Source organism: Macrosteles quadrilineatus, unplaced genomic scaffold (assembly GCF_028750875.1).
Source record: "Macrosteles quadrilineatus isolate MER2022 unplaced genomic scaffold, UCM_ALF_1.0 Scaffold_9__3_contigs__length_116548681, whole genome shotgun sequence".
NCBI classification, from domain to species: domain Eukaryota; kingdom Metazoa; phylum Arthropoda; class Insecta; order Hemiptera; family Cicadellidae; genus Macrosteles; species Macrosteles quadrilineatus.
The window spans coordinates 69,327,782-69,340,032 of record NW_026542602.1 but is presented as its reverse complement, the minus strand read 5'-3'; positions in this window follow the sequence as shown (position 1 = coordinate 69,340,032).

Genomic DNA, 12,251 nt, shown 5'->3' with positions numbered 1-12,251 from the left:
CCCTTAGCCCTTTTTACCCCTTTAATCTGGAATTATAGCTTTAATTATAAATCCCAAATTGCGATAAAGAAACCATGCATTAACTAGTTAGTAACCATAGAACTTTAAATACACAAGTTGAAATAAAAAAAAACTACGAAATATAACTCTTTTGTGTTAATACATTTCCCAATGTATACATGTGTACAGGAGGAGATGCATTAAATTCCTGGAGTACACAAACTACAACACGCGCCCAACCAGAAATGTCTATTATATAAAGGAAGTTTGTGGGACAGTGGGTTCTATTGTCTCCATAATTGTGTAGCGTCACATAATTTATCACCTCTACCTTCTGAAATAATTTTCATAATCCGAACTTAGGTAGTCTATTGTTTTAAATTTGAAGTGGGAAACATTTTGTTTGTGAACTTTATTTTATAAGCCGAAACATTAGGTATTGGTTACGTTGTAAATATGAACAACTAAAGTACCTGCCATGACCCACGTTTTGACGGGTACACCATGCGCCCACCTTTTAATATTACAATTTGGCCAAAGCTTTGTTTTTTTGTAACCCAATGTTTTTGTGTGGATGTTAAGTGTATATGACGATTCTTCACAACCCTAGGGAAGAACTGGATTTGTGTAACTAATTGGTACTTAGGCCTTAGGTTCGAAACGTTGGTCGTTAAACAAAAATGCTGATCATTGAGAACACAACAGGCATTTTAACCTTTTTTGTTGAAATGAAGTGATTCAGATGCTTAAATTGTTTAAAATTAATTGAAATAACACGCTATGATTTATTTGACCTCTGATAATATTTGGGTACAATAGCACTAATATGTACGTTATATGCGTTGATTTAAAATGTAAACCAACCACAATGATAGTTGGTATAATACAAAGATGGATTAAATTAGTGTTTCGAGTTTAAATTAACCGAAGATAATTTGACTTCGGTTGAAATGGTTTTGACAGTTTTTAAATGAATCAATTTTTGTTCAATTCAGCTCATTGTTCCAGCAATTTAGATATTTCCATTATGTTGACCTAACAAAGTATGTAAATTGGATTTTTCAAATCGTTCAGATTGTTTTTAAATTATAAATAAAATTGTTTATATGTTTTCAGAAACTGTCAGACCCACAACACCTTTGGATTTTTCCATAAAAAAACTACGATAAAAAAATTAATTTCAGATAACGTTTAAAGTGACGTACAGAAATGTATTTTAGGCCTAAAACTAATGCATTTAAGTCAAAGTATAATGCACGGCCTAAGCATTGGAAATTTTAAATTAAAATATTATAAAGCTAAAACACAATAAAAGATGACGCCGTACACAATGTCACATCATTAACCTTGATAATTTAACATTTTGCTGCGTAAAATTATACTTTTTTTATTTTATGTAGTTCAATTAGGTTATTCGTAAAAGTTTTCTTTTGAAAAGGCAAATCTTTCTCAACTGGATGTTTCTTTTAGGACACAAAAGGTCCAGGAAAGGTATTAGATTTTTGAAATTGAAACTATTACAGATAACGCAACTAAATATTATACACAAGAAACGTAGCTTAAATAACTTTCTAAGTAAATACAAATCGTTATCATACCAATTATAACAGAGGAGTATGATCCTCTAGAAAAATCTTAACGAAGATTAAAGGTCGAGTACTCATTAAATGAAATCCCTATTAAGTTACACTAAATTAGATCTCTTCCTGAAATACGTGTTGCTGCAAACCCAAATTTAAAATGTTCGACTCAACAAAAATAGCAGCAGTTTAAAACCATAAACCTAAGCTTCTAGAATTTGGTGTCAATTTTTGCTGTTCACGGACTTTTTGTGATCTTGTACAGTACCAAGACAATTCAGACCACAATGCTAGTACTTTTGGACCGGTAAAGAAGGGTGGACGATCCAATAATATATTTCAGACCGATTACCACTCTGTTGTGAACCTTTTCGTCCTATATGTTAAAGGGTTGGTCGTTTACATATACAAACTTGCGATCCGTCCCTTACTATGTATTAACAGTAGGGTCAAAAATAAGTTCATCCATCAATACTACAGACTGTACTAGCACATTTGGTCAGTTCATTAAAAGATACTTTCATAGTAAAACTAGTACATGACTTTGTTGTAAATCTTTAAAAAGTAAAATACAGTTTGTTGTGTTTGTTAAACTGTCGTAACACGAAACATTTTGCTCACTGTTTTACCAAACTTACCATTATAACACGAAATAGTGAAATAATATTACGAAGGGTAAATTGAATATTTGATATGTTTTTAATCATATTAAAATTCATATTAATCATATAAATCATATAAATAATTATATAAATCATATTAATCATATCTTTGAAAATAAACATGAACTTTAATTAAACTTATAGATAGAATATTTTTTTTAGTTTTTCTAACTATTAATATTTATTGTAAGTAAGATACTTAAACATATTTTTTTTATGAAATGGATGTTAAATAATAAATACCGCACGAGTTATAGTATGAATTGACATGATTATATTCTAGATTAGTACAAAATCTGCAATCAAAGTAAAGCTTAGAGCGATTCCCCCTCACATTGTTAGAATAATTGGTTCTCTGCAAGAGTTTTTAATTTTATCACTATAAAGTTTGTATTGTAATAATTCTAATATTAATCATGAGGAGTAAAAATAAGTTATAACGCTTTTAAAACGTGATTTCTTTATCGGGCGCCTGTCAGTAGATTATTCATAAGTTGGACAATTTTATTGGTTTTAATCTATTTGAAATACCACATTTATACTATTGTACTTTTATTTTCTTAAACAATTTTATATGTTCTTCATAAATACATATATTCATTTTATTGCCCTTTAAGGGGAGCTATTGAATAAAAGATCTCAAAACAAATTATTTACAAATTGTTCAAAATTTAAAACATAATACAAGTCATTTAACTTATTAAAAGAATTAGGTAGTAATGTTTAACTGATATGGGGGGTAAGCTGGTACAGTGGTAGAGCGTGGGGCTTCAGTGTCTGAGGTCCCGGGTTCAAATCCCGCCTATCATCAATGGATTTTAATCAAGTGATAATGCCGCAACCCACTAGGACTAGTCTAAAGTAATGTGTAAAACAGTTCCAGACTCCTAGGATGAGAAGGTGTCACAAAGAAAAAATGTTAACCGATATTAAGATTCATTCAAAGAGTTAAATAGTTACAGTCGTCTAAGGATCTATAGTAAGCCTGCGGCCTAAACCACAACTTAGGCTAAGTTCTTCAGTAGAGTTTTGGTCTACTTATAAAAAGTGGCTATTACTGTTTGCATTAATTAAATATTTCAATACCTTATAATTATTGAATACGTATTTTATATATGTTAACATATTATGTATGAAGAGAGGTGTATATGTCTGTATTTAGGTTTTAAATTTTACCCTCCCTTTATTATTCAACATTAGGTTCATCTGGTGGGAACATTAGAATAAAGTGGATGCCATTTGGAGGGACCCAAACGTTAGCTTTCTACAGGCTCCCTTTGCATGCTAGATCTAAAATGTCAAATTACAACCGTGTAATTTAAATTGCTAACACTCCCATATGTTACGTTTTTGTATTTTTTTATACCCAAGTAATTTTTTAAACAGTAATTATTTTTTTTATAAAACTTACAAGTCTTTTCCTTGTTTTTGTTTTTCAGTACATGCTAGTCGTAATAACATTGGCATAACTATCTAACCTTATCTTGCACATATTTAATTTTCAATGCCAAATGATTATTACAGTACTTGAAGAACAAAGTAGATTTTCGTGCAGTAGGTTGGAGGCATAGAGGGTTCGTGAAAAGGAACGTAAGTAAGGTGTGTGATGTAAAATCCTAAAAATATAAATGAACCTTAGTTTCACATTTTATTTTATGCTCAAACACACCAAACAATACTTCCTATGATTGATAATACTAAGTGCCGTGTGTATAAAATCAACGAATAAAGTTGTCTTTAGGAGCAGATGACAAATTTAACGGTTTGAATTAAGTAGAACTAGTTTACTAATTAATGCTGCAAAAGTCGCACAACTTAACCGGGCCTATATTTCATTTCTTTAATGTTTAGTACGATGAACCACCAAATAATAATTAAATAGACATGGTTATTACAGTTTTGTAAGTAAAATTCTATGGTGCTGAAGAATCACAAAAAGAAAAGAAATCACAGGCTGAAGAATTATCATACATATTTTATTTCGTGGTAAATATCAGTAAGCTACAGTTATAAAGGGTGTTTCAGTAAAGCGTAGGGTGATATGTAGATTCATATTCTACATGGATAAAAGGGTCGAAAATTTAGAATAACTTTTTTTCGATTTCGGCTTAATTTAGCAGTAATCCGCCAATTTGTATTTTTTTTTAAAATAATTAATATCTCAAAAGTCCTTGGATATTTTTTATAAAGCTTGGTATAAACTTTAAGTCTACCAGTATAAATATTATCCAAAAATATCTTTGATCGGGCTCATCAAATTTCAAAATGGCGGCCATTTAAAATTTTTAAAGTTAAATTCTATGAAAACCGGCCATTAAAACTTGAAATTCGATGAGCCTGATCAAATATATTTTCGGACAACGTTTATACTGGTAGACTTAAAGTTTTTACCAAGTTTCATAAAAATATCTCAAAGGGTTTTTGAGTTATTATTTAAAAAAAAAATACAAAGTGGCGGATTAAGGCTAAACTAAACCGAAATTTTAAAAAAACGTTATTCGTAACATTTTTGACTTAATTTTGCATGTCAAATCTGAATCTGCATATCTCGCTACGATTTACTGAAACACTCTGTATACTTGTAATTCCAAAGTAAATCACATATATTCAATTACTTCAACTTTCGATGAGAAGTTTCGAGCTGTAAACCTCAGAAGGGTTGTCAGTCTTCAAATGTTTCAACGTGGAACCAATATCCGTTACCAATGGAAACTGAGAGATAGTGTTGGAATAAACACCAACCTTAGTTGGTTATTCTACCTATTAACGTTTTGGATTAGATAGTAGGCAAGGTAGTAGCGGTAGCTAATTTAATAAATGCTTTATTCTTTAACAAATGAAAATTGTATAGCATTTTAGACATCGTTTCATTCAGCTAAGTAAAAATAAAGGCTCTATTTCTTTTCCACAAAGATATTCCCCACGTGATGGTAAGGTGTGTTATTAATTTTGTTTGTGGAGTAGATGAATGAAATAATCAAAACGTTGCCAAATCTTTGATTAACTTGTTAAATATGCATAATGTTTCCGAATTCGTCTAAGCTAAAATTGTGAATGGCTTAATACAGATTTAGCCAACAATGTCAATTCAATATTGCACAGTACCTTTCAAACTAACATCATCGTATGAAATAAAAATACCAGTTTAAGTTATCTAGTAAACTATTTTGAAATCCCTATGCGTGAAATTGACACAGCAAGTAGTAAAATAACAGACGGAAAACATATCTATCGGATTAACATTTAAATTATTTTGAGTAAATCAATAAAATCGATAAAAAAGGCTCGTTGTACCAATAAATTTATGAACGAAATTGTATTCATCGTATGGTACTAATCATTGCAAACCGTTTTGAAATAATTAATAATATTGAAAAATATTTGCTTTTTTTAAATTTTATTTATTTAAAAAATAAACTTTGAAAATGATCCATAAGTTATTTCCAGTAATTGTTGGTACTTACTAATAAATTGGAGTAGGTAAAAAAAAACAGACCCAACCCAACCAGGGAATGAGATGGTCCACATACCTCGAATAAAATTTAAGCTGATTGAATAAGTCTTCTTAGCAATTTAGTGTAAGGCAGTATGATGATTTATATTGTTTAGTCTGTTTTAAAAACAATGGTTGTCTAAATAATACTAAGATGTCTTGATGCACAGGGTTTCCATAGTATTTTTTGCAAAACAATACTATATAATATTCATTTACACTATGAAAGAGATTTGAATGGGTTTAATGTGTGTGGTATCACGTCATAACATTCAGTTTTTCCATTGACTTTATACCATAACGTTTTACTGAACTGTGGAATGGAGTGTTTTATACGTCTTCAGAATCCCCTCGTGTTGCTTACTAAACGAAAATACTCCGATTTCAGAATAACTGGTGGAAAATATGAACGCATCTTACTTATATCCCTACAGGTTACACATTACACTTACACATTAAATCGTTCACATAATTCAATTAGCTCGAATGTTTTGATGTTTTAACCTTGATAACAAACAACACCAGACAGTAAATAGTGAAATTCATTTTAACAGGCTAGTCTGAATCGTGCACCTTAAAATCGATGACAGTTTCTGTGAAAGTGTTGATATTACAGATTTTTAACAGATATTCAAAATATTTAACAGTATGGCCTATTTAAGTCGTGTATTTGCTTGAAATTTAACACAACTAGTTATACGTGCTTAGTTATCTTAGCTCACGAACGTCGCTGCCTTCTTATAATATAGACAAAAAACTACCATGTATTTTCACCACAAAGCAAATTTAAATTGTAGCTTAAATTATAGTGGCATTGACTATTGGATGTGGTTTGCGTTATACCTTCAAGAAAAGTCACCAAAAATCATAAGTGAGAGATACATGTATGTTTCAAATATTACCAACTCTTTGTTTTTATTTGGTGGTGAATCTCCTAAGAATGTTGAAGAATATACTACACTGTTAATATTAGCAATGTGATTATTTTTTTTATTTTTTTACTTTATTATTGCCTGTCAATACGTGAGTGTTTTTAAAAGATCGCTGAAACAAAAATAACTTGCTGGTTGACCAGACTTAGACTTAGAACAGACTTAGAAACATAAATATCTTCATAATTTCCATAATTGTGTCAAGTAGTTGAATCCTGTAACAACTTCTATACAAGCGTGACGCCTTTAATCTATTTTTAACAAAAAATATTAGAATACATTAAACTAAACAGTAACTTGATGGTATCAAACTAATGATTTAATAGAATCAAAATCGTACTTTACCAACATCAAAACAATTTGCAAAAAGCTATATTTCAGGTAATTCAATAAAACTAATTAACATGTTTTGTGTTTTAATTATCTTGATATTATTACTTAAGTTTCTTTTTAATCCGGAAGCAGCTCAATAACTGGCATCAAACCACCAAAGGGACTATCAGTGTCATCAATAGAGGGTTCTGAAAAGCGATCTGTTCTTGGATTGATTCTTTTAACACCATAATCGTTGTCCACTTCCTCCTCTCCGGTTGATTTCGGTTGCAAGGTCTGTTTTTGAAGCTGATTCTTCCTCGTTTCTTGCAATGTGTTGTAACCATCTCGTTGAGGTTGACAGTTTGTAGGGTAACATAGGATCGGTTGGGCCGGGTACGGTTGACAAGTCGGTTGGTTGGACAACGGTTGGCAATTTATCGGTTGAGAGTTCCCAACCAACGGTTGACATATTACCGGTAGTTTAGGGTTACAGGTTGGTTGGCCAGGTCGGACTGGCCATGGTTGGCAAGCTATCGGTTGGCACTTTAGTTCATTGTCAATAGGATTTTGAACCGATATCGGTTTGCCGGTAACATCTCTATGAAGGTCTGGCCTTGGTGTTTGCCATGGTTGACCGATCGGTTGTGGTTGGTTTATCGGTTGTTTTTGTTGTAAGAGCTTATTGTAAAACCACATAATGGTATCTCTTAAAAATCGCGGCTCTATTCCTCTGTCGTCAGAATCTTCTGTGTTTTCTGTGCCGTTAAGTATTGGGTGTGTACCATTAATTACGTCAATCGTTGAATTTACATCTTTGTCCTGAAGTTTTATCTGAAAAAGTAGGCCTATTTATTTTACTATTCAATCACTGTTGCAAAATATTTAATCTTAAATTCAATTTAAACCAATATTAGATTAAGAAAACTGGGTTTGTGCGTACATAACAGTGACGTTAAAATATATTAAGTTGTAGTAATTGATTATTTTAATTTTCCGAAACCTGTCAATAGAAAGGGAATGTTTATTCAACAAAGCATGTTTCAGGAAGAAGAAACACCAAAAAACCAAACGTTTCAAGTTTAAATTTTATTTTGTTACTTATATTGTGTCACAATTTAGTTCTCACTCAATAACTATCTTATTATAATTATGAAATAATAATCTTGAATTTATTTCAGTTTGGAAAAGGTACTTGTAAGTAGCTTCTAGTTACTAATAAAAAAACTGTAAAATATTTTTATAGTAAAAAGAAGACAAAATTAGATTATTTTATATATTTGTAGAGAGAAGTAAAGTTTGTCAATATAACATAGAAATATTTTATGATAAATTTTACCTTGTCATCGATGTATTCTGCAACGGTAAAAACCACGACAAAACCTATAATATAAAATGTATTGCATTCCATAACATCCAGTAAATCCTAAAACAAATAGTTTGTTTAATAATTGTTCTTAAAAGGTTTTGCATAAGAATATATTAACTAGCTAAATGTATCTCGCCCTAATTTCTAAACCCGAAGGTCAACTAAACGTATGTATGATATTGGCAAAGTATTTCCTCTTACAAAAAACAAAGCTAGATAAACTTTAGCAGAGTACTGAAGAGAAACTATTTAATCCAGAATCTTTATCACAATTTAGAAAGGTATTAAAATTACCCCGTTAAGAAAAGCATTGGGATGAAATAACTATAAAAAGTAGATTGAAGAACTATTTATATGTTAAATCGTAGACTATTTAAATTGCATACTTATAAGTAGTAATTAAACGATTTAAATTCTAACTTAATATGACTTTCCGGCTATTCTATGCCCAGTTTGTCAACAAAACATAGCTTTATTGATTTAAATTTATCAAGCTAGGAAAATGCTATATACATTATAAATTCAACTATCACCTATCATACCAATCTGAATGCCCATTATTTAATTAATTTATGAATACAAAAATTACTTTTGGAACATAAAATCTGCTCTTTTAAAGCAGTTCACCTTTCACGCCTTTCATATAAATCATTAGGCGGATTTTTGTATTATAGATGGCGATATTAAATTATTTTTAAATAAAATATAACTGTAATACCAGCGATTTCTTTTTAAAATATTAAACAGAAAACAATTCTAGGTTACTTAAAACCTGTTACGCAATACCTAAATATCAACGTATCAACGTAGTACACTAAACGTAAAATGTAAGTAATTGTTTGTAGATCAAAACTTAATTTATTTATTGATTTATAAAGTGGTTTGGAATGTAGTAAACATTAACTTACCTGAAAAGTAAATTTGTGAATGTGTCTTGAGAATTATAAAGTCATTAGGTGTGTACTAGTCAACATATGTATTCCAAATAAAGTGAAACAAGTTTTTAGTGTTTTCTCATTTTTCACGCCACTGGTTAAGAACAATACTGTGATTCAAGAAACCATAACTCTGATAATTTAGACTAGCTTATATTACTAATTTTTATAACTGGCAATCTGTGTTTAATAAACACAAACAGCGTATTCACTTACTCTTTAACAATAATCTGTGGTTCCATTTTATTGTTACAATTAGTTGTTAAGTTGCGTAAAGTATTATTTTCATTGGTGGATTTAATGTTTAATTTAAGTGATATAAGAAAAAATAGGACACTTTGTCATAGAGATGCTAATTAACTCATAACAAAATTACTAATGAGAATGATTCGTTGAACACTTTTGATGTTGAAAATGGAGTTCAGGTATAGGGTTCTAAACGTGTCATTAAAACACATGATATTTGGATATTTATCGTGTTACCTTTCTATCTTGGTTACTTATGGCCAATAAGTAGTCATTGCCATACACACAAACGTCTAGATGAGAAGTAGCTGCTCTTACTGAAAAAGGTAATTGAACTTACCAAAATTGTCCATGGTCAAATTCACAAAATTAAAATATTCGTCCTAATACACTCTAAAAATCTAAAATAACCCACCCACATGTGTACGGTGAGTACACAACAATTTTTAGTTTTATTTCCGTGAAAAAATGTATATTTATTATTTTTGAGCATTTTTTAAGGTAACTAGTTAATAACCATAATTGTCCATTAGAATTGTAATGGTTCAACCAGGCGCTTTATTATAAGACTGAAAACAATCTAAAAATCCACAAATTGACCAGATACTAAGTACGGGACAGGAAACTATTGACCGATCAATCACCCTTCTACCACATACCATTCTCATTAATCATTACTTTAAAACAGACGGACAGCTCTATTTATTTAATTACCAAGCAGCCAATTCCAATTGGACAAAGAAAACTTAAACTGTTCAAGATGGCGAACAGTAAATTGAGTAAATTGAATATTTCTTCTACAGTCTTTAAAAATCGCACAATTACTTACACAAATTTTTCGCCTTTCTCGTTAGTCATTACTTTTTGATGTGTACCGATCCATTTAATTAATTAATTAATTTACTAATGGTGTTAACATGTTATTATTGTTAACTGTCAATGACTATTCAAAGTGGTAAATTGCAAATACATACGATTATAATTAAGATATTCAATAACCATAGAAAAAAACGCTCAATTTATTCATATCTCATTGATGAAACAACAAAACAACTAAGTAACAATAGATTACACGATACAACAACAAAAATAAACCTCAAGTAAAGACAAAACAATAACTTGATACAATCACATTTTGATTTAATCATAGTGTTATGATAAATAAAGTTACGAATAACAAAGGATTGAACTTTTAAATGGCTAAACATTATTTTACATAGTCAAGAGATTAGTTTGATGAAGAAATAAAACCGAATTTAAATAACTTCGACAAAATAAAATAAACTTAAAGAAATACATTTAACAATTAAAGAGCTTTATTAAACCCTATTTTGTGCATCATTTTAAACGCTTTAATCGTTTCCGTTTACAAGTATAATTATTCTTTGGAAAATGATAAACATAAATTATTCAATGTGATTCCACACAGGTAACACGGAATGCCATTTGTTAGCTGCTGTGATGCTGTCCGTTGTCGTATGTCGGAATCATGGAATCTACCCACCGCTCACCACAAGCATGTACATTCCTCACATTCGGTATTTACGTCGAATGCAATGTGAATGTGGATCTTTCGCTCAAATTGTCATTCCAACATGCTATGTCACTCACTAGGCATTGTGAATGATTTAGGTTGTTCCCTTTTCATTACTGTACATTAACTTTGTTTTTAATTCGTAAAAAATTAATTACGTTCTGTATTCTTTAATGTGGAGACAATATGATAAGAATCAATGTTACTTTGGTATTATACTGACCACACCTAATAATTATAATCAAACCTAACCTAAGCTAACCTAACCTAACCTAGTGGCTGACTATGTTTTAGGTTAGGTTACTTTGTTATTTAAACTAATTAAAATCTTGTTTGTCGGTATAATACCAATGTCGTGAATCAATAGGGGAAAGTTATGAGGAGAATTATTTTCTACCGGATTAGACGTAGAAAATCTTTTCTTTTATTTACCTACTATACCATATGAATGATTAACTAAATGCATTAGTTTGAGTATATATTTTTTTGTTGACGTGTAGCAATATAAATTATATTATTATTTTACATTCAGTTTTAAAATAATAAACCTATACCTGTAGGAATATAAGGGCAGTTATTATTCTAAAGCAAATATATATGTAACGTATATATTATTTTGTTACTATAAGCAGGGTAGTCAATCAGTCCCATAAAAAATAAAATGAAATAAATACAGTTAACAAGGTTAATTTGCATAATTCACTAGTGAAACTCGAATGATTTTTGGTAATATGAAATACTGTAGGCTCTAGAACACATCGTGCATGGCCATTTAAACTTTGGTGTGATAACTCCTTAAAACTGCACTCTTGGGCATCGTTAGGGAGTATGATTGTATCACATGTTTATCACTTAGTGTTGAGTTTTCCCATCTAAAAACTGAATTATTACACTTATAAACGGCAATGCTTATTTGGTAAATAACAAAGACTATATGACATGTACAGTATTGGCCAAAATAAACAGTACTGAAACCGAATCAGCTGTAGTTGTCTTCTCGATCAGCTGACTAGTCAATTGTTGATTGTTGCCACGGCTTCGTGTTTATTACTTCTTTCTTATTTGAGGTTAGTTTTTGCTAATATGGTGCTAATGGTAGAGGAAACTTTTATCAGAGAGCATTATTTTTGCTCTTACAGAATTTGACATTTTTGGAGGCCAAGCGTACACACACTGCATTGCTTTTTC